General features: G+C 40.3%; 1 non-coding gene across 1 annotated transcript; it reads right to left on the reverse strand.

The window, feature by feature from the left end:
• Positions 1–7,629: 7,629 nt before the first annotated feature.
• On the reverse strand, positions 7,630–7,702 carry TRNAC-ACA. Its single transcript has one exon. It is a non-coding gene; the product is annotated as a tRNA-Cys (tRNA).
• Positions 7,703–24,423: the final 16,721 nt, after the last annotated feature.

The raw sequence follows: 24,423 nt of genomic DNA on the forward strand, positions 1-24,423 counted from the left end.
TTATGGCATCTTGCCAGGAGTATGGGTGGGAATGGAGGTGAGACAGACATCAAATAATAAGCACACAACACAACTAGAAATTTTTAGGCCTGTTTCATTGAATCGTAGATACAGCTTTGTTTCCGAAACTCACCATTGTTTCACGTACCTCTTAGGAAAACCGCTGCAGTTAATAGTGTGTACGTGTCTGTGCACCGCTCAGTCCCTTCAGTCCTATCGGACTCTTGGCCACCCCATGGGCTCCTCTGTCCGTAGCATTTTTCCTGACAACGAATACTGGAGTGGGTTGCCATGATACCATAGATCAATAAGAAATCCCTATTTTAGATGACGAAATCGCCAAAGCAGCAAATTTAGATTGATGAAATGGGGTTAAAAATTAATAAATGGAAACTCCAGGGGAGACCTCAGATTGAGATTTCCCTTACTTACCTGGCCCCAGAATCCGAGTCCGGTAAGGTTTTGGGTATTTTGCACAGTGTTACAGCCAATAGGTGGAGAAGCCAGCAGAACGTGACTCACAACCACCTGCCTCTTTCTGCAGTGCGCTGGGGACCTGCGTGAGAGGGCACTCAGTGCCCTCCCAGTGCTCTGGGATTGGCGGGGCCGGGGCGTGAGTCTGCTGCTCTGACCGCCACGCAAGCCAAAACCAGCTCGTCCTTCTCTGCCAGAGAAAGGGTGCTGCAGGAACATGGCTCGAACTTCAGCTAGGGCTGCCTTGGCCTCTGTGGCTTATTCATTTTTTATTGAGTTGCAATTCACATAAGATCAACAATTATAAATTTTATAATCCACTAACGTGGTATTTGGAGAAGGCAATGGCACCCCACTCCAGTACTCTTGCCTGGAAAATCCCATGGATGGAGGAGACTGGTAGGCTGCAGTCCATGGGGTCGCTAGGAGTCGGACACGACTGAGCAACTTCACTTTCCCTTTTCACTTTCATGCATTGGAGAAGGAAATGGCAACCCACTCCAGTGTTCTTGCCTGGAGAATCCCAGGGACGGGGGAGCCTGGTGGGGTGACGTCTCTGGGGTCGTACAGAGTCGGACACGACTGAAGCGACTTAGCAGGAGCAACATGGTATTGCTACTAAGTCACTTCAGTCATGTCCAACTCTGTGCGACCCAATAGACAGCAGCCCACCGGGCTCCCCCATCCCTGGAATTCTCCAGGCAAAAACACTGGCTGCTGCTGCTGCTGCTAAGTCACTTCAGTCGTGTCCGACTCTGTGCGTGTGACCCCATAGATGGCAGCCCATCAGGCTCCCCCATCCCTGGGATTCTCCAGGCAAGAACACTGGAGTGGGTTGCCATTTCCTTCTCCAATGCATGAAAGTGAAAAGTGAAAGTGAAGTCTCTTAGTCATGTCCGACCCTCAGAGACCCCATGGCCTGCAGCCTTCCAGGCTCCTCCATCCATGGGATTTTCCAGGCAAGAGTACTGGAGTGGGGTGCCATCGCCTTCTCCAAACGTGGTATTAGTACACTCATAATGTTGAGCAACATCACCATTTATCCAGTTCCAAAACATTTTCATCATCTTCATAGGATACCTCCATACCCAATAAACATGTTCTCTAGACTCTCCCTGTTCCTAGACCCTCCCTGTTCCTAGACTCTCCCTGTTCCCAGACCCTAGCAACCACTAACGTCTTGTTGTCTTTGTGGATTTACCTATTCTGGACACTTGGTGATAAGTGAGGTCATACAATATGCTGTCCTTTGTGTCTATCTTCTTTCACTTAGCATAATGCTTTTGAGGTTCATCCATGTTGCAGCATGTGTCAGTACTTCACTCCTTTTTATGGTTGAATAATAGTCCATTGTTTATCTGGTCATATGGTAATGAACATTTGGGTTGTTTCCACCTTTTGGCTTTTGTGACTCGTGCTGTGAACATTTGTATACAAGTATTTGTTTTGAATACTTGTTTTCAATTCTTTGGGGTATATGCCTAGGAGTGGAATTGCTAGGTTATAATTATACTGCTTAACCTTTTGTGGAACTGCCAAACTGTTATCCACAACTGCACCATTAAATATTCCTACCAGCAATGTACAAGAAGTCCAACATCTCCACATCCTCCTTATTTTCTCTCTGTGTCTGTCTGTGTGTGTTTTAAGAAGGCATCCTATTGGGCATTAAGTATAACTCATTGTGGGTTTGATTTATATTTCCTTAATGAGTGCAGATGTTGAGTATCTTTTCATGTGTTTATTGATTACTTGTATGTTTTGAAAGGAGAAATGTCTTTTCGAGTCCTTTGCCCATTTTAAAATTGGGTTACTTTTCTTTTTGCTGTGAAGTTGTAAGAAATCTTTGTATATTATAGATCCTAGATTCTTATCAAATACGTGATTTATAAATATTTTCTTTCATTCTATCTGCAGTCATTTGACTTTCTTAATAGTGTTCCTGTGCACAAAACATTTTAGTTTTGATGAGGTCTAATTAATTTTGCTTTATGTTTGCTGTTTATGCTTTTGGTGTCATATCTAAGATCCCATTACCAAATCCAAGGTCATAAAGATTTACCTCTATGTTTTCTTTTTTACTTTTTATTTCATATTGAAGTATAGTTGATTACAGTGTTGTAGTAGTTTCAGGTATACATCAAAGTGATTTAGTTATACATATACACAAATCTATTCTTTTTCAAATTCTTCTCCCATTTAGATTGTTGCATAATATTGAGCAGAGTTCCCTTTACTATACAGTAGGTCTTTATTAAGATTTACCTCTATACTTTCTTCTATGACTTTTAGAGTTTTATATCTCTTAATTAAGTCTTTGATGCATTTTGATGTTTTTTGTTTTTTTTTTGGCATGTGGTACAATGTAGGGTTCTATCTTCCCTTCCAAGTGGATATCCAATTGTCTGACACCATTTGTTAATGAGGCTGTTATTTGTCAATTGAGTGGTTTGGGATTCTTGTCAAAAATCAATTGACTGCAACTACTGAAGCCTGTGCCCCTAGAGCTTGTGTTCTACAACATTCTCCACCACTTCGAGGAGCCTGCACATTGCAATGAAGAGAAGCCTCTGCTAACCACAACTAGAGAAGGCCTGTGCACAGCAATGATGACCCAGTGCAATAAAAAAAATTTTTAAGTACATTTAAAAAATCAGTTGAGTATAGATGTATTGGTTTATTTCTGGATTCTCAATTATATTCCACTGAGATATATATGTATTTTTAATATCTGCTCCACACTGTTTTTATTACTTTAGCTTTGCAGTATGTTTTGAAATTGAGAAGTAAGTATTCTATTTCTGTTCTTCTTTTCAAAAGTATCTTGATCTCTTTCAAGTTTGTATCTGGAGTCCCTTGCAATTCCATGTATGTTTCAGGATCAGCTTTTTCATTTCTGCCAAAAAAACAAAAAAGCACATTGGGATTTTCATAGGAGTTTCACTGGATATGTAGATTACCTTAGGTACTACTGCCATCTTGACACTATTAAGTCTTCTAATTTATGAACACAGGGTGTCTTTCCATTCATTTAGGTCTTCTTTAATTGCACCTATTTGGTTAAATTTATTTCTAAATATTTTGTTCTTTTTGATGCTACTAAAAATTGAATTTTCTCAATTCCTTATCTGGATTGTTCATTGCTAGTGTTTAGAAATACAACTGATTTTCATGTTGATCTTCTATCCTGCAGTTTCACTGAATTTATTAGCTCTAATAGTTTTCTTTGTGTGTGTGTGTGTGTGTGTGTGTGTGTATTCTTTATTTTCCATATATGATCATGTCATCTGCAAAGAGGGATAGTTTTACTTGTTTCTTTCCAATTTGGATGTCTCTTATTTCCTTTTTCTTGACATACTGCTCAAGTTATAACTTTCAGGACAATGTTTCTTATACAATTTTGAATAGAAGCAGTGAAAGCAGGCATTGTCGTTGTTGTTCCTGATCTTAGGCGTAACTCTTTCAGTCTTTCGCTATTGATGTTAGTTGTAGGGTTGGTTTGTTTGTTTGTTTCCATAAATGCTCTTAATCAGATTGAGGAAGTTCTCTTTATTCCTAGCTTGTTTAATGTTTTTATCATGGAAAAGTGTTGGATTTTGTGAAATTCTTTTTCTGCATCAATTGAAGATTATATTTTCTTTCATTCTATTAATATGATATATTATAATTGATTGGTTCTTATTTGTGGAACCCCTTGTGAGATAAATATCACCTGGTCATGGTGTGTAATTATTTTAACATTCTGCTGGATTCAGTTTGCAAGGATTTTATTCAGAATTTTTTGCATCTATATTCATAGGGGATATTGGTCTGTAGTTTTTCTCTCTTGTGATGTCTCTGGTTTTGGTATCACATAATATTGGTCCCATCAAATAAGTTAAGAAGTGTTGACTGTTTTTCTATTCTTAGAAGAGTTTGAAAAGGATTGGTGTTAATTGTTCTTTAAGCAGTTCATACAATTCACTAGTGAACCACTGATCTGGTCCTGGACTTTTCTTCATCAGAAGGTGGTGTTTTTGTTTTGTTTTGTTTTGTTTTTTTAAACTACTGATTCAATCTCTGGTTATAAGGCTGTTCAGATTTCTTTTTTTTTTTTTTCCCTCTAATCAGTTTTGATAGTCTACATGTTTCTAAGAATATGTCCATTTTATCTAGGTTACCAAATTTGTTAGTGTACATTGTTCATAGTTTACTCTTATAATCTTTTTTATTCCCTTAAAATCGCTAGTAATGTCTCCATTATGCTGTGTTTAAATCATCTTTTTCTTGATTGAGGATTCACTTGAATGCTACAAATGATCAACTATTTCTTAGAGCTCCCATAAAGTCATTTCTGACACCATTTTGGTGTTTCTGTGTCGGGACGGCCCATGGAGCTTCCTATTCTGCCATTTCCACAGATAGCCCTTCTGTCTTTTTTTGTTTGTTTTGCTTTCCAGCCGAACGGCAAAATGACTCTGATGTGCTAGGTTCCGTTCTCTAATCATCCTATGTGACTGGGACTCAGTCTTCCCTGCCCCACCTTCCCACTTTCTGTCCCCCACCACGTCTCTGAAGCCCCGTCTAGCTCTAACACTCAGCTGTATCTGAGAACTCAGTCGTGTCCCACTCTTTGCGACCTCATGGACTGTAGCCCGCCAGGTTCGTCTGTCGATGGAATTTTCCAGACAAGAATCTTGGAGTGGGTTGCCATTTTCCACTCCAGGAACATTCAGCTAGCCCCTTCCAAAATTTTCTCCACCCGCTCGCCTTCCTCTTTTTTGCACTGTAAAAGGAGGTTCTTCTTTCCTCAACTCTCTCCCCCCCGCACCCCCCCCCAAAACACACACAGACACGCACGCACACCCTGTTCTTCTCCACGATTCCCGAGCGCCTTACGACGCTCAGCTGAAGGCCCCAAACAGGCTCGGGCCAACAGGAGCGGCTCTCGGGCCCTTTACGGAACCCGCGCTCGCCGAGCGGAGCGGAGCGTGCACGTGCGCGTCTCCCGAGCACTCACAGCGCCGCCCGGCAGCCCGCGCCGCCAGCGCGACTGGGAAGTGAAAAGCGGGGCTGGGCGGCGGCCTCCTGCGAGCGGCCCGAAAAAAATCCGCGGCTTGCTCTGATTAAAAAAACCAAACGAAAGAGAGCAAGAAGGAAGATGAGAGAAAGGGAACGAGGAAGAGGAAAGGGAGAAGTTTTTAACTAGACGGGCCCCCTCCCGTTGGCTGGCTGGAGGCCGCGGGACCGGAGCTCGGCTCTGAGGTCGGCCTGGGATTTCCCCGTATAACGGACGAAACTTCGGGGTCATCCGGTCGTGGAGGAAAAAAAAAAGGTACTGCCGGACTGAGGCGTTTTTAGCGTCAGTGGGGAGCGCGCAGGGTGTGGCGAACCGAGAGCCCCAGGCTCGCGGAGAGCAGAGCACCCTGGGTTCGGCCGCGTCTCCCAGGTGCCTGCATGGCCCTAGCGGCCGGTGGGAGGGCCCCAGTTCAGCTCAGTTCAGTCGCTCAGTCGTGTCCGACTTTTTGCGACCCCATGGACTGCAGCACGCCAGGCCTCCCTGTCCATCGCTAACTCTTGGAGTTTACTCAAACTCCTGTCCATTGGATCGGTGAAGCCATCCAACCATTTCATCCTCTGTCGTCCCCTTCTCCTCCTACCTTCAATCTTTCCCAGCATCAGGGTCTTTTCAAATGAGTCAGTTCTTTGCATCAGATGGCCAAAGGATTGGACGGAGTTTCAGCTTCAGCATCAGTCCTTACAATGAATATTCAGGACTGATTTCCTTTAGGATGGACTGGTTGGATCTCCTTGCTGAAAGGCAAGGAGAGTGAAAGGCTATTGTGAAAAACCTATGAAGAAGGGTATGAACTATCTAATACAAGTAAAACAAACACCTAGTAAAGTAAATCAAGTACTGGTAGAAGGAAGTATTTTTGTTGAATTCACCACATTCTGTTTTGTAAGAATTCTGTTACTGTCAAAATTGCATTTACAGGAAGAGAACAAAGAAAACCTTAGGGTAAGTCATTTCAGTTGGTCTCTTATCTAAGCCTTCGTTTCCTTATTTGTAAAATGGGTATGAGGATGACTACTTTGCAGAGTTGTTGTCTGGAAGCATAAAGAATATAAATTATTATACATACAAAAGCACACACACACACATATTCACTCACTCACTTTTGGCTCAGACTTCCAGTTTCCCCAAAGCAGTTTCCAAATGAAGACCAAGCTGGGCTTGAAGCAGAAAGAATTTAGGCATAACTCAGGCATATTCTCACCAGCACAGGATTTATCATTAGCAGTAAATCTCATCCCCTTGGATTTCATTCACTAAACAAACATTACCAGTCAAGTACTGTGCTGGCTGCTTGGATACAATGATGAACAAGATAAAATTGTGCTTTAAAAAATATTATGCAGTTTATACATGAGTGTGTCTGCCTTCAAATAATATAGAACAAAATTAATGTTTCCCTTTGGTGCTGCTCTTCTGCCCAGAGGTAACTGCTGATATCTTCATAAAAGTGGGGACAATACTTTATGATTTATGGTTTTGTTTGGTACATATTGTTTCCCCCCTAAAAATAGCATTATACAGTATGTACTGTTCTGTTACTGTCTAAAATATCAATGTCTTTGAGATTTTTGCAAAGAATCAGAAAAATTCTTGCTTATTCTTTTAAATTGTTGTAGGTAGCCTATCGTATGCTTCCCTTGTGGCTCAGCTTGTAAAGAATCTGCCTGCAACGTGGGACACCTGGATTCGATCCCCAGGTCAGGCAGATCCCCTGGAGAGGGTATGGCAACCCACTCCAGTACTTGTGCCTGGAGAAGTCCATGGACAGAGGAGTGGGACAGGCTGCAGTCCATGGAATCACAAAGAGTTGGATTACAAATCACAAAAAGTTAGTGCAACTAACTTTCTATTGTATGGGTAAATGCACCATTTAATCATTCCCTTACTGATAGACACTTAAGTCATTTTCTATTTTTATTAGTATAAAATGGGCTACTAATCCTTGGTGAAAGTGAAGTCGCTCAGTTGTATCCGACTTTTTGGACCAACTCTTTGCGAGTCCGTGGACTGTGGCTTACCAGGCTCCTCCATCTATCCTTGGGATTTTCGAGTTAAGAGTACTGGAGTGGGTTGCCATTTTCTTCTCCAGGGGGATCTTCCCAACCCAGGGATCAAACCTGGGTCTCCTGCATTGTAGGCAGATGCTTTTACCATCTGAGCCACCAGGGAAGTCCTATCCTTGGTTATATATGCTGCAAATGTTTTCTGCCAGCTTGTTGCTTGTACTTTTGCTTTATGTAATTTAGATTACAGAGTTTTAAAATTTTAATGGAAATAAATGTATCAGTTTTTTAAAAAGTAGTCTTAACAATATTGTTGTCTTAAGACCTTTGACACACCCAAGATTGTGATTACATTCTCCTACATTTGCTGTTAATACTTGACATTTACTTATTTTGTTGACCTGTACTTTATTTTCCCTTTATGTGAAATTGTGGTATAGGCATCATAATGCCCTTCCCCCAAGATGTCAATGTCCTAATCCCTGGAAATTGAGTATGTTAAGTTACAAGGCAAATGAAATGAAGGTTTCAGGTGGAATTAAGGTCGGTAATCAGCAGACTTTGAGATGGTGTATTAGTTTCCTATTGTTACTAAAATTTAGTAGCTTAAAACAATACACATTTATTTTCTTACAGTTTTGGATTTCATAAGGCCAAAATCAGTTTCACTGGGCTAAAATAAAAATGTTTGTATGGCTAATTTTTTCCTGGAGTCTCTGAATGGAAAGTCCCTTTTTTTGTCTTCTAGTGGACACTTGTATTCCTTGGATAGGGATCCCTTCCTCTATCTTGGAAGCATAAATCTCTCTAATCTCTGCTTCTGTCATATTTCTTTCATAAAATCTCCTTCAATCTCCCTCTTATAAGGACACTTATAATTACAGTTCACCCAGATAATCTGGGATAATTTCCCTATTTCAAAATCCTTAATTTAATTACATATGCAGAAGTCCCTCTTTCCATATGGCAGTAATCATAGGTTCCAGGAATTCAGACTTGGATATCTTTGGAGGACATTAGTCACTCTCCCATGTATAGGGAGATTATCCAGATGGTCCCAATGTAATTATATAAATGGGAGAGAGGCATAACAAAGAGCCAGAGAGTTAGCAGTGGGAGTCTTAGTCTGATGTTGATGGCTCTGAAGATGAAATAGAGAGGGCAGTAAGCATAGGAATGTGGGTAGCCTCTAGAGAGTAGAAAAGGTAAGAAACGAATTATCCTTCAGAGCCTCAAAAAAGAATTGATTTAACCCAGTCAGACCAATTTCAGAGTTCTTTTTTAAAATTTAACTTTTAGAATGAGCACTTAGCATGAGATTTACCCTCTTAATAATTTTTAAGTGTCCAATACAGTCTGGTTAACTATAGGATAGATAACAGTATATTGTATAACAGATCTTTAGAACTTATTCATCTTGCTTAACTAAAACTTTATGCCTGTTGATTAATAATTCATACCACCCCTCTGCCCCTTGGCAACCACCATTGCACATTTTGATTCTATGATTTTGACGATTTTAGATAGCTTATATAAGTGAAGTCATGTAATTCTTGTCTTTCTGTGACTGGTTTATTTCAGTTAGCATAAAATCTTCAAAGTTCATCCATGTTGTTGCATATTGCAGAGTTTCCTTCTTTTTAAAGGCTAAATAATAATCCATTGTATGTGTATAGTATTGTTTCTTCATTCATCTGTTGATAGACATTTATGTTGTTTTCACATCTTGGCTATCGTGAATGGTGGTGTAATGAACATGGAAGTGCTAATATTTCTTTGAGATCTTGGTTTCAGTTCTTTTGGATAAATACCTAAAAGTGGAATTGCTTGGTCATATGGTAGATCTATTTTTTTTTTAAGAACCTTTATATGGTTTACCATAGTGGCTATACTGTTTTGCATTTCTACCAACAGTGCACAAAGGTTCCAGTTTTTCCACATCCTCACCAACTCTTGTGATCTTTTTTTTTTTTAAATAAACCATCCTTACAGGTATGAGACGATATTTCATTGTGGCTTTGATTTGTATTTCCTTTACATTTATAGACTGTGGAACATTTTTTCATGTACCTGATAGACATTAATATATCTTCTTTGGATAAATGCCTATTCAGGTCCTTCAGTTCAGTTTAGTCGCTCAGCCATGTCTGACTCTTTGCGACCCCATGAATCGCAGCACGCCAGGCCTCCCTGTCCATCACCAACTCCTGGAGTTCACTCAGACTCACGTCCATCGAGTCAGTGATGCCATCCAGCCATCTCATCCTCTGTCATCCCCTTCTCCTCTTGCCCCCAATCCCTCCCAGCATCAGAGTCTTTTCCAATGAGTCAACCCTTCGCATGAGGTGGCCAAAGTACTGGAGTTTCAGCTTCAGCATCATTCTTTCCAAAGATCTCAGGGCTGATCTCCTTCAGAATGGACTGGTTGGATCTCCTTGCAGTCCAAGGGACTCTCAAGAGTCTTCTCCAACACCACAGTTCAAAAGCATCAATTCTTTGGCACTCAGCTTTCTTCACAGTCCAACTCTCACATCCATACATGACCACAGGAAAAACCATAGCCTTGACTAGACAGACCTTTGTTGGCAGAGTAATGTCTCTTCTTTTCAATATGCTGTCTAGGTTGGTCATAACTTTCCTTCCAAGGAGTAAGCGTCTTTTAATTTCATGGCTGCAATCACCATCTGCAGTGATTTTGGAGCCCAACAAAATAAAGTCTGACACTGTTTTCCACTGTTACCCCATCTATTTCCCATGAAGTGATGGGACAGGATGCCATGATCTTCGTTTTATGAATGTTGAGCTTTAAGCCAACTATTTCACTCTCCACTTTCACTTTCATCAAGAGGCTTTTTAGTTCCTCTTCACTTTCTGCCATAAGGGTGGTGTCATCTGCATATCTGAGGTTACTGATATTTCTCCCGGCAATCTTGATTCCAGCTTGTGCTTCTTTCAGCCCCGTGTTTCTCATGATGTACTCTGCATATAAGTTAAATAAGCAGAGTGACAATATACAGCCTTGATGTACTCCTTTTCCTATTTGGAACCAGTCTGTTGTTCCATGTCCAGTTCTAACTGTTGCTTCCTGACCTGCATACAAATTTCTCAAGAGGCAGGTCAGGTGGTCTGGTATTCCCATCTCTTTCAGAATTTTCCACAGTTTATTATGATCCACACAGTCAAAGGCTTTGGCATAGTCAATAAAGCAGAAATAGATGCTTTTCTGGAACTCGCTTGCTTTTTCCATGATCCAGCAGATGTTGGCAATTTGATCTCTGGTTCCTCTGCCTTTTCTAAAACCAGCTTGAACATCAGGAAGTTCACGGTTGACATATTGCTGAAGCCTAGCTTGGAGAATTTTGAGCATTACTTTACTAGCGTGTGAGATGAGTGCAATTGTGCGGTAGTTTGAGCATTCTTTGGCATTGCCTTTCTTTGGAATTGGAATGAAAACTGACCTTTTCCAGTCGTGCGGCCACTGCTGAGTTTTCCAAATTTGCTGGCATATTGAGTGCAGCACTTTCACAGCATCATCTTTCAGGATTTGAAATAGCTCAACTGGAATTCCATCACCTCCACTAGCTTTTTTCATAGTGATGCTTCCTAAGGCCCACTTGACTTCACATTCCAGGATATCTGGCTCTAGGTGAGTGATCACACCATCATTATTATCTTGGTCGTGAAGATCTTTTTTGTACAGTTCTTCTGTGTATTCTTGCCACCTCTTCTTAATATCTTCTGCTTCTCAAAAATGACAGAATGATCTCTGATCATTTCCAAGGCGAACCATTCAATATCACAGTAATCCAAGTCTATGCCCCAACCAGTAACGCTGAAGAAGCTGAAGTTGAACGGTTCTATGAAGACCTACAAGACCTTTTAGAACTAACACCCAAAAAAGATGTCCTTTTCCTTATAGGGGACTGGAATGCAAAAGTAGGAAGTCAAGAAACACCTGGAATAACAGGCAAATTTGGCCTTGGAATACGGAATGAAGCAGGGCAAAGGCTAATAGAGTTTTGCCATGTGAACGCACTGGTCATAGCAAACACCCTCTTCCAACAACACAAGAGAAGACTCTACACATGGACATCACCAGATGGTCAACACTGAAATCAGATTGATTATATTCTTTGCAGCCAAAGATGGAGAAGCTCTATACAGTTAACAAAAACAAGACCAGGAGCTGACTGTGGCTCAGATCATGAGCTCCTTATTGCCAAATTCAGACTTAAATTGAAGAAAGCAGGGAAAACCACTAGACTGAGGTATGACCTAAATCAAATCCCTTATGATTATACAGTGGAAGTGAGAAATAGATTTAAGGGCCTAGATCTGATAGATAGAGTGCCTGATGAACTATGGACTGAGCTTTGTGACATAGTACAGGAGACAGGGATCAAGACCATGCCCATGGAAAAGAAATGCAAAAAAGCAAAATGGCTGTCTGGGGAGGCCTTACAAATAGCTGTGAAAAAAAAATTCAGGTCCTTAGCTCATTTTAAAATCAGATTTTGGTATTCGGCTATTGAGTTCTCAGTTCAGTTCAGTGGCTCAGTCATGTCTGACTCTTTGTGACCCCATGGACTGCAGCACACCAGGCTACCCTGTCCATCACCAACTCCAGGAGCTTGCTCAAGCTCATCTCCATCGAGCCAATGATGCCATCCAACCATCTCATCCTCTGTCATCCCCTTCTCCTCCTGCCTTCAGTCTTTTCCAGCATCAGGATCTTTTCCAGTGAGTTAGTTCTTCACATCAGCTGGCCAAAGTATTGGAGCTTTAGCTTCAGCATCAGTCCTTCCAATGAATATTCAGTTCCCTTAGGATTGACTGCTTGGATCTCTTTGCAGTCCAAGGGACTCTCAAGAGTCTTCTCCAACATCACAGTTGAAGAGCCTCAATTCTTCAGTGCTCAGCTTTCTTTATGGTCCAACTCTAACATCATGACTACTGGAAAAGCCGTATCTTTGATTAGATGGACCTTTGTCGGCAAAGTAATGTCTCTGGTTTTTAATATGCTATATAGGTTGGTCATAGGTTTTCCTCCAAGGAGCAAGCATCTTTTAATTTCATGGCTTCAGTCACCATCTGCAGTGATTTTGAAGCCCAGGAAAATAAAGTCTGTCACTATTTCTAATGTTTCCCCATCTATTTGCCATAAAGTAATAGGACCAGATACCATGGTCTTAGTTCTTTGAATGTTGAGTTTTAAGCCAACTTTTTCACTCTCCTCTTTCACTTTCATTAAGAGGTTCTTTAGTTCCTCTTCACTTTTTGCCATAAGGGTGGTATCATCTGCATATCTGAGGTTATTGATTTTCTCCTGGCTCTCTTGATTCTAGCTTGTGCTTCATGTAGTCCAGCGTTTCTCATGATGTACTCTGCATATAAACTAAACAAGCAGGGTGACAATACACAGCCTTGACATACTCCTTTCCTAATTTGGAAGCAGTCCATTGTTCCATGTCTGGTTCTTACTGTTGCTTCTTGACCTGCATACAGATTTCTTAGGAGGCAGATAGGGTGGTCTGGTATTCCCATCTCTTTTAAGAATTCTCCATCATTTGTTGTGATCTGCACAAAGACTTTAGCATAATCAATGAAGTAGAAGTAGATATTTTTCTGGAATTGTCTTGCCTTTTCTGTGATCCAGTGGATGTTGGCAATTTGATCTCTGGTTCCTCTGCCTTTTCTAAATCCAGCTTGAACATCTGGAAGTTCACAGTTCACGTACTACTGAAGCCTGGCTTGGAGAATTTTGAGCATTACTTTGCTAGTGTGTGAGATGAGTGCAATTGTGTGGTAGTTTGAGCATTCTTTGGCATTGCCTTTCTTTGGAATTGGAATGAAAACTGACCTTTTCCAGTCCTGTGGCTACTGCTGAGTTTTCCAAATTTGCTGGCATATTGAGTGCAGCACTTTCACAGCATCATCTTTTAGGAGTTCTGTGTGTGTGTGTGTGTGTGTGTGTGTGTGTGTGTGTGTATATATCAGCGAACTGAAATGGACTGGAATGGGTGAATTTAACTCATGACCATTATATCTACTACAGCGGGCAGGAATCCCTCAGAAGAAGTGGAGTAGCCATCATGGTCAACAAAAGAGTCCAAAATGCAGTACTTGGATGCAATCTCAAAAACAACAGAATGATCTCTGTTCATTTCCAAGCAAACCATTCAGTATCACAGTAATCCAAGTCTATGCCCCAACCAGTAATGCTGAAGAAGCTGAAGTTGAATGGTTCTATGAAGACCTACAAGACCTTTTAGAACTAACACCCCAAAAAGATGTCCTTTTCCTTATAGGGAACTGGAATGCAAAAGTAGGAAGTCAAGAAACACCTGGAGTAACAGGCAAATTTGGCCTTGGAATATGGAATGAAGCAGGGCAAAGGCTAATAGAGTTTTGCCATGTGAACGCACTGGTCATAGCAAACACCCTCTTCCAACAACACAAGAGAAGACTCTACACATGGACATCACCAGATGGTCAACACCAAAATCAGATTGATTATATTCTTTGCAGCCAAAGATGGAGAAGCTCTATACAGTCAGCAAAAACAAGACCAGGAGCTGACTGTGGCTCAGACCATGAACTCCTTATTGCCAAATTCAGACTAAAATTGAAGAAAGTAGGGAATTGAGGTGTGACCTAAATCAAATCCCTTATGAGTATACAGTGGAAGTGAGAAATAGATTTAAGGTCCTAGATCTGATAGATAGAGTGCCTGATGAACTATGGACTGAGCTTCGTGACATTGTACAGGAGACAGGGATCAAGACCATGCCCATGTAAAAGAAATGCAACAAAGCAAAATGGCTGTCTGGGGAGGCCTTACAAATAGCTGTGAAAATAAGTGAAAAGCAAAGGAGAAAAGGAGATATAAGCATCTGAATTCAGAGTTCCAAAGAATAGCAAGAAGAGATAAGAAAGACTTCTTCAGTGATCAATGCAAAGAAATAGAGGAAAACAACAGAATGGGAAAGACTGGGGATCTCTTCAAGAAAATCAGAGATACCAAAGGAACATTTCATGCAAAGATGGGCTTGATAAAGGACAGAAATGGTATGGACCTAAGAGAAGCAGAAGATATTAAGAAGAGATGGCAAGAATACACAGAAGAACTGTACAAAAAAGATCTTCACGACCCAGATAATCACGATGGTGTGATCACTGACCTAGAGCCAGACATCCTGGAATGTGAAGTCAGGTGGGCCTTAGAAAGCATCACTACGAACAAAGCTAGTGGAGGTGATGGAATTCCTGTTGAGCTATTCCAAATCCTGAAAGATGATGCTGTGAAAGTGCTGCACTCAATATGCCAGCAAATTTGGAAAACTCAGCAGTGGCCACAGGACTGGAAAAGGTCAGTTTTCATTCCAATCCCAAAGAAAGGCAATGCCAAAGAATGCTCAAACTACCGCACAATTGCACTCATCTCACACGCTAGTAAAGTAATGCTCAAAATTCTCCAAGCTAGGCTTCAGCAATATGTCAACCGTGAACTTCCTGATGTTCAAGCTGGTTTTAGAAAAGGCAGAGGAACCAGAGATCAAATTGCCAACATCTGCTGGATCATGGAAAAAGCAAGCGAGTTCCAGAAAAGCATCTATTTCTGCTTTATTGCCTATGCCAAAGCCTTTGACTGTGTGGATCACAACAAACTGTGGAAAATTCTGAAAGAGATGGGAATACCAGACCACCTGACCTGCCTCTTGAGAAATTTGTATGCAGGTCAGGAAGCAACAGAACTGGACATGGAACAACAGACTGGTTCCAAATAGGAAAAGGAGTTCGTCAAGGCTGTATATTGTCACCCTGCTTATTTAACTTACATGCAGAGTACATCATGAGAAACGCTGGACTGGAAGAAGCACAAGCTGGAATCAAGATTGCCGGGAGAAATATCAATAATGTCAGAGATGCAGATGCCACCACCCTTATGGCAGAAAGTGAAGAGGAACTAAAAAGCCTCTTAATGAAAGTGAAAGTGGAGAGTGAAAAAGTTGGCTTAAAGCTCAACATTCATAAAACGAAGATCATGGCATCCTGTCCCATCACTTCATGGGAAATAGATGGGGAAACAGTGGAAACAGTGTCAGATGTTATTTTTCTGGGCTCCAAAATCACTACAGATGGTGACTGCAGCCATGAAATTAAAAGACGCTTATTCCTTGGAAGGAAAGTTATGACCAACCTAGATAGCATATTCAAAAGCAGAGACATTTACTTTGCCAACAAAAGTTCGTCTAGTCAAGGCTATGGTTTTTCCTGTGGTCATGTATGGATGTGAGAGTTGGACTGTGAAGAAGGCTGAGTGCCAAAGAATTGATGCTTTTTAATTGTGGTGTTGGAAAAGACTCTTGAGAGTCCCTTGGACTGCAAGGAGCTCCAACCAGTCCATTCTGAAAGAGATCAGCCATGGGATTTCTTTGGAAGGAATGATGCTAAAGCTGAAACTCCAGTACTTTGGCCACCTCATGCAAAGAGTTGACTCATTGGAAAAGACTCTGATGCTGTGACGGATTGGTGGCAAGAGGAGAAGGGGACGACAGAGGATGAGATGGCTGGATGGCATCATGGACTTGATAGACGTGAGTCTCAGTGAACTCCTGGAGTTGGTGATGGACAGGGAGGCCTGGCGTGCTGCGATTCTTGGGGTCTCAAAGAGTTGGACACAACTGAGCAACTAATCTGATCTGATATAAATTATATAATTTGCAAATGTTTTCTCTGAGTTCACAAATTACCTTTTCACTTTTTTGTTTCTGTTGCTATAGAGAGGCTTTTTAGTTTGATGTAGTCCCAGTTAACTGTTTTGCTTTTCTTGCCTGAGGTATTGTTGTCATATACAAAAAGAGTCATTGTCAAGACCAGTATCACAAAGCTTTTCCCCTACATTTTCTTTTAGGAGTTTTACACTTTCTGTTCTTTAAATGTTAATCCATTTTGAGTTGATTTGTGTATATGGTATAAAACAAGGGTAAGGTTTCATTCTTTTGCATGTGAATATCCAGTTTTCTTAACACCATTTGTTGGGGAAATTGTCCTTTCCCTATTGTGTATTCTTGGCACTTTCAGTAAAGATCAGGTTGACCATATATGCATATGTTTATTTCTGGGCTCTTTAATCTGTTCCATTGGTTAGATCTCTGTCTTATGCAGGCACAGTACTGTTGTAATTTCTGTAGCTCTGTAGTATATTTTGAAATCAGGAAGTGGGGTGTTTTCAGCTTTGCAGGATTGCTTTTTCTATTCATGTCCTTCAGTGTTTCCATATGACTTTTAGGATTGTTTTTTATATTTCTGTGAAAAATACCACTAGAATTTTGGTAGCGGTTACATAGAATCTGTAGATCAATTTGGGTTGTATGGACATTTTAACAACATTAATTCCTCAGTTCCTGGACATGAATATCTTTCCATTTGTTTGTGTCTTTATCAGTGTCTTATAGGTTTTAGTGCACAAGTCTTTTACCTCCTTGTTTAAATTTATCCCTAAATATACTAAATATGTATATTTATATGTATATGTATATTCCTAAATTCCTAAATATGTTTTTATGCTATTGTGAATGAGATTGTTTCTTTAATTTTCTTTTCCGATAGTTCACTGTTAGTATATAGAAATGCAACTGATTTTTGTATGTTGATTTTGTATCCTGCAACTTTACCAGATTTGTTAGTTGTAACACCTTTATGGTGGAGTCTTTAGGATTTTCTGTATATGTATATGTGTGTATATATATATATATATATATATATATAAAAGATCATGTCATTTGCAAACGTGGATAATTTTAGATCTTATTTTCCAATTTGGATGCCTTTTATTTCTTTTTCTTGCCTAAAGTGCTCTACCTCTAACTTCTAGTGCTATGTTAAATAGAAGTAGCATAGCAGTCATCTTTATCTGTTATTGATATTAAAGGAAAAGCTTTCAATTTTTTTTTTTTTACCATTTAGTGTGATGTTACCTGTGTGCTTATCATATATGACTTCTGTTATGTTGAGGTAATTTCCTTATATTGAGATTTTTTTAATCCTGAAAGGATATTTGAATTTTGTCAAGTGCTTTTTGTGTATCTGTTGAGATGATTCTATAATTTTTATTCTATATTCTAGCCTTATGATGTGACACATTGATTTGTATATGTTGAACCATCCTTGCATCCCAGGGATAAATCCAACTTGGTCATAATCTATGATCCTTTTAAATAGCTGTTGAATTTGGTTTGCTGGTATTTTGTTTAGGATTTTTGTATCTGTATTCATCTGGGATATTGGTCTGTAGTTTTCTTTTCTTGTTTGTTATCAGGGTAATTCTGGTACCTGGCTTTGGTATCAGGGTGGCACTGACCTTGTAAATGAATTTGGATATGTATACTTCACTTTGAGTTTTGGAAAGAGTTTGAGACAGACTGGCATTCATGTTTTTATTTTGTCATCTCTTTTTTTTTTTTCTAAGTCATCTAAGAGTTTGTCAATTTTGTTTATCTTTTCATGATATCACCTCTTAGTTTTGTTGGTTTTTTCACATTGTTAATCTGTTCTCTCTTTCACTTACTTAAGTTTTAATCTTTTTTATTGCCATCATTTTGATAACTTTAGGCTTAATTTGTTCTTTTTATAGCTTCCTGGGGTATAAAGTTAGGTTGTTTGAGTTTTTTTTTTTCTTTTTTAATATAAGCATTTATGTCAACAAACTTCCCTCTTTGTACTGCTTTTGTTGTCAGTCAGTTCCGTTGCTCAGTCATCTGACTCTTTGCAACCCCATGGACTGCAGCACACCAGGCTTCTCTGCCCATCACCAACTCCCGGAGCTTGTTCAAACTCATGTCCATCGAGTTGGTGATGCCATCCAACCATTTCATCCTCTTTCATCCCCTTCTCTTCCTGCCTTCAGTCTTTCCCAGCATCAGAGTCTTTTCCAATGAGTTGACTCTTTCCATCAGGTGGCCAAAGTGTTGGAGCTTCAGCTTCAACATCAGTCCTTCCAATAAATATTCAGGACTGATTTTCTGAATATTTTGTTGTACCTCATGTATTTTGATATGTTGTGTTTTTGTTTATCACAAGGTATATTCCAATTTCCTTTAAACCTAGTTGGTCAGGAGTATTATTGCTTAATTTCCACATTTGTTAATTTTCCCATTTATCATCTACTGTTGACTACTAGTTTCATTCCATTGTGGGCAGAAAAGATACTTGGTATAATTTCAGTCTTCTTAAACTTCTTAAGACATGATTTGTGACCTAAATATGAGCTTCCCGGAGAATGTTCTATGTGCACTTGAGAAGAATGTGTATTCTATTGATACAGTGTGGAATGTTCTTTATGTCTCTTAGGTCCATTTAGTCTATAGATTTATTCAAGTTCTCTGTTTCCTTTTTGATCTTCTATCTGAATGTTCTCTCCATTATTGAGAGTGGAGTCTTTTACTGTTACTGTCTTGTCTTATATTGCTTATTTCTCCCTTCAAATGCTCAATGTTTGCTTTATATATTTAGATGTTTTGATGTTTTATATATATGTATATATATACACACACATACATGTGTATACATATGTGTGTACGTGTATGTATATATATACATACATATATTTATGCATGTATGCCCAGTCATTCAATTTTTCCAACTTTTTTGTGACCCCATGAACTGTAGCCCACCAGGCTCCTCTGTCCATGAGGATTTCCCAGGCAGGAATTCTGGAGTGGGTTGCCATTTTCTTCTCCAGGGCATGCTAATCAGGATTGAACTTGCATCCCCTGTCTCTTGCATTGGCTGCTAAGTCATTTCAGTCGTGTCCAACTCTGTGTGACCCCATAGATGGCAGCCCACCAGGCTCCCCCGTCCCTGGGATTCTCCAGGCAAGCACACTGGAGTGGGTTGCCATTTCCTTCTCCAATGCATGAAAGTGAAAAGTGAAAGTGAAGTCGCTCGGTCATGTCCGACCCCTAGTGACCCCATGGACTGCAGCCCACCAGGCTCCCCGTCCATGGGATTTTCCAGGCAAGAGTACTGGAGTGGGGTGCCATTGCTTGCATTGGCAGGCAGATTCTTTACCACTAGGTCACGAGAGAAGCCCCATCTTATAAATGAGGAAGCAAAGGCTTAGAGAGGTGCTGAACCTTGCCCAGCCATATATATCCAGTGAATGGTAGAGCCAGAATTTGATACTAGTTCTGTCCAGGAGAATGGACTATGCTCATTGAGCCTGATATTGCTCTACACTGGGAGGTCTTTAGGCCTTTCTCAAAAAGGCATTTGGGATTAAAGCCACCTTTGCTTCTTATTCCTGTTTTCATCAGTCAAAAACCTCAGTGTAAGTAAGCATTCCTGACCAATTTCCTCTCTCTGCCCTTCATGCTCATGCTGCTAAGTCGCTTCAGTTGTGTCCGACTCTGTGCGACCCCATAGACGGCAGCCCACCAGGCTCCCCCGTCCCTGGGATTCTCCAGGCAAGAACACTGGAGTGGGTTGCCACTTCCTTCTCCAATGCATGAAAGTGAAAAGTGAAAGTGAAGTCGCTCAGTTGTGTCCAACTCTTCGCAACCCCATGGATTGCAGCCTACCAGGCTCCTCCGTCCATGGGATTTTCCAGGCAAGAGTGCTGGAGTGGGTTGCCATTGTCTTCTCCATTCATGCTCATAATGCTCCATAATCCCTTGTCCTTAACCCAAATCTCTCCCACCTCCCAAACTTTCCACTGTGTTCCTAGTACTCCTACTCTGTAATCAGCTAATGCTATGTAGCCTCAATTTCTTTTTAGTTTCTGCTTCCTTCTTGAAGAGTATAAATGTAATCCAACTCTCTCTTGAGGATATGGAATTTCCTGAAGGTCTCTGATATGACAATTTTTATTCTCATTAGCAACTCATTTGAAGTCAGGAGGTGAATTTGAGACCCTTCTTTGTTCACCTTGTATCTTTCCCAACTGTTGTGAATTGAATTTTATACCTGCAAAATACATATGTTGAAGTCCTAGCCTCTAGTACCTCAAAAATGTGACCTTGTTTGGAAATAGGGTCATTGCAGATGTAATTAATTAAGGTGAGGATTAGGGTGAAGCCCTAATTTAATATGACTGATGTCCTTATAAAAAAGGGAAATTTAGGCACAGATATGAACATAAGGAGGATGCCATATGAAGATGAAGCAGAAACCAAGTCAAGGGACACCAAAGATTGCCAGCAAACGGCCATAACCTGGGGGCAAGGAATGGAACAGAGCCTGCCTCATCACTCTCAGAAGGAACCCATTTTACAGACACCTTGACTTCTAGCTTTTTAGAACTGTGAGCCAATATATTCCTGTTGTTTATGCCATCTAGTTTGTGATACTTTCTTATGGCAACCCTAGCAAATTAACAGACAAAATGTCTGGTAAAAATCTTGTTTCACTTTAAGGCTCAGACCATTCAACCCAGCTCATTTTTCAGATCTCAGTTAAATGGTTATTTCCTCCAGATTACTTCCTTTATTAGAATCTTTGGTATAAGTGCTCACAGAATGATTTTCATTCTTTTTGGAACACTTATTTACCTAAGTTTGCAGTTGTGCAAAAGTTAGTTGTTTAATTGATATTTGGCTTTACTCCTTGCTCCAAAACTCCTTGACTCCAGGAAAAGTTTCTGTTGTGCTCACCATCATATCCCAGAGTAGGTGCTCAGCAAATATTTGTTGAATGAATTAAAGCACTCCATTGTTTTAGAAGTTAATTCCTTTTTGAAATACAAATAACCTTTGGCAAATATAATCCACCAAACCTTATCAGTTAACTGATATTTAATATGTACATGAAGGTTAGGTCCAAAAGGACTCTGAGTTTTTGTGTTATCACATAATTGCTTCCTAAATGACACTTGGCTTCTTTGTGAGTCCTGTTTCTTGCTTTTGTCTACTTTTGATGACTGTTTTATTGACTTTTTTCTGGCTGATTTAAATTTTTTATTGACAACCCTGTGGTCTTTAAAATCTTATTATCTTTTAGCAGCAGTTGCCTCAGATACTTTTAGATTTCTAGGCAGTTGTTGTGGCATGTTCATTTGTTGTAGCCATTACGTGGTGTCTTGGCCATACTCCTCCATTTGGGCTTATTTATCTTCTAGTCAAGATTTTAGAACATTAAGAGATAGATGGCCTATCATTATTTTTAGCCCTAGATGTAGGAAACTTGCTCTTTTTCAAATGGTACTAATAATAGCTGGTGCTATCTTGAAACTAGCCAAGGATGCACCATTATGCAACTTGGGGCAGACGATGCCCTGGTGATGTCCACTAAAAAAATAGTCACAACGCAGAAGTTGAGAGTTATGTTTTATTTGGTGGGGATTTTTTAGGACTTCAAGCCTGGGAGTCAGTATCTCAAGTAACTGAGAGAACTGCTCCAAGGAGGTGAGGGGAAGAGTCAGGATATATAGATGTTTGCAACAAAGGGCAAGTAATCTAAACATCAGAAGTATTTTTGTGAATTAAAGAAAACCAGATATCTCAAATTAAGGAATTTTGTGCTTTTCTGTGTGTGAGAAGATGCAAGAATGTGGGCTCACTGAAATCATTCATGTGCATCTCAGCTATCTGGGACCAGTGTTTCTTCAGTGCTCAGCTCAAGGAGCTGCCCAGATAGCAGGTACTGTACTTCCTGGGTTCCCTTGGGGCTCAGAAATTCACATTTGGCGGACCAGAATTGCTGATGATTATGACATCCTTGTTTACTGATATGGCAGGAAATACTCTTAATTCTCAGTGATATAAAGAAAGCTGAGTACCAAAGAATTGATGCTTTCAAATTGTGGTGCTGGAGAAAACTCTTGAGAGTCCCTTGGACAGCAAAGAAATCAAACCAGTCAATCCTAAAGGAAATCAGTCCTGAATATTCATTGGGAGGATTGATGCTGAAGCTGAAACTGCAATCCTTTGGCCACCTGATGTGAAGAACTGACTCATTGGAAAAGACCCTGATGCTGGGAAAGATTGAGGGCAGGAGAAGGGGATGACAGAGGATGGATGGCATCACCAACTCAATGAACATGAGTTTGAGCAAGCTCTGGGAGTTGGTGATGGACAGGGAAGACTGGTATGCTGCAGTTCATGAGGTTGCAAAGAGTTGGACATGACTGAGTGACTGAACAACAAAATGACAAGGTAATACAAGAGAATGACAATCTATGAGGCATTTCTTGGGTTTTTTAAAATAGGTGTCTCTTCCCAGCAGGTGTGGGGTGGCAGGTATTGTGTAGATGTTTCAGAAATGATGGTGGATTAAAATACTAGACAAAATCAGAGGGAAAAGTATCAGAACTTAGCTGCATAATTAGTACATTGTAAAATTTTAGTTCCCAGGTAGTGCTAGTGGTAAAGAACACACTTGCCAGTGCAGGAGACTTAAGAGATGCTGGTTGGATCACTGGGTTGGGAAGATCCCTCAAGAAGGAAATGGCAACCCACTCCAGTATTCTTGCCTGGAGAATCCCATGGATAGAAGAACTTGATGGGCAATAGTCAGTCCATGGGGTTGCAAAGAGTCGAACATGACTGAAGTGACTTAGCACAGCACAGTACATTGTGGTATAATAAGAAATATATTCGGTCCTGCTGGCCCCACTTCCTTCTTAGCATAGAGCTGCTAAAACCCCAAGAATCCTGAGAGTTGAGTGTCTTCTGTAAGCTAATGAGAAGACTCATGACTGAGGCTTCTAGATAGCTTTAGATTCAGGGCTAGAAAAGATCAAGCCAGAGTAAGAGGGTTGGCCCTTCCAGTCCCCTATCCCCACTTCAGAGGAGAAGGGAACTATAGATTGAATTCACTCACCAATGGCCAATAATTGAACTAATCATGTCTATGCAATGAAACCTCCATACAAACTCCTAATCAGTGGGGTTCAGAGAGCTCAATTGGTGAACATGTTGAGGTCCTGGGAGGTGGTGTGCCTGGAGAGGGTGTGAAAACTTTATGCAACACTTCAGCAAACCCTTATCACCACCACCACCTGTCAGTACCTTTCCCTATGCATCTTTTCCATTTGGTTATTCCTGAGTTGTATCCTTTATAATATATCAGCAAACATCTTTGTCATTTGTGTAGCCCAGTGCCAAATTAATACACCAAAATGTGGTATCATCCAGCCCCAAAATGTTACAAAGTACTAATATATGTATGCTACAGTGTGGCTGAACCTTGAAACTATTATGCCAAACAGAAGAATCCAGTTACAGAAGGTCACATATTTTATGATTCTTTTCATATGAGATGTCCAGAATAGGCAATTCCATAGAGACAGGAAGTGAATTAGTTTCCAGAATTAGTTTCCAGAGGCAAGGGGAAAGGTGAAATGAGAAACAGCTGCTAAGATATGGGGATTCCTTTGGAGTGATGAAAATCCTCCGGAGTTGGATTGTGGTGATGGTAGCACAGTTCTGAAAGTATTATTTAACCACTGACTTGTACACTTTATTAGTGTGAACTTTAAGGTATGTGAATTGTAATATAATCAAGTTGTTAGTAAAAACAAAGAAAAAACCCACAAAGACACCACCGTCTCTGAAAAAAATCCCTGAACTTCTTAGTGACTTGCATTCCTATATCTGTCTCTTTTACCTCATCTACTGCTATTGTTCCACTGGATCGTTTTGCTTCAGCTGCACCAGCCTCCTTGCCAATCTTCAAATATGCCAGGCCCTCCCCAGCTAAGGGTCTTAGAAGTCCTCTCTCTGGGCTTCTCTTCCCCAGAGACTAATTTTCTTATCATCAGGTGTCATTTTCTTATGCTGACTGTTCTATTTAATATTGTTTACAACCTTCACCCTTCTCTGCTGAGCCTACACTAGTTTTTATTTTTCTCTAGTACCTCCACTTTCAGAATCTAAAGATAGACCTTAT

Source organism: Bubalus bubalis, chromosome 3 (genome assembly GCF_019923935.1).
Source record: "Bubalus bubalis isolate 160015118507 breed Murrah chromosome 3, NDDB_SH_1, whole genome shotgun sequence".
Lineage (NCBI taxonomy): Eukaryota > Metazoa > Chordata > Mammalia > Artiodactyla > Bovidae > Bubalus > Bubalus bubalis.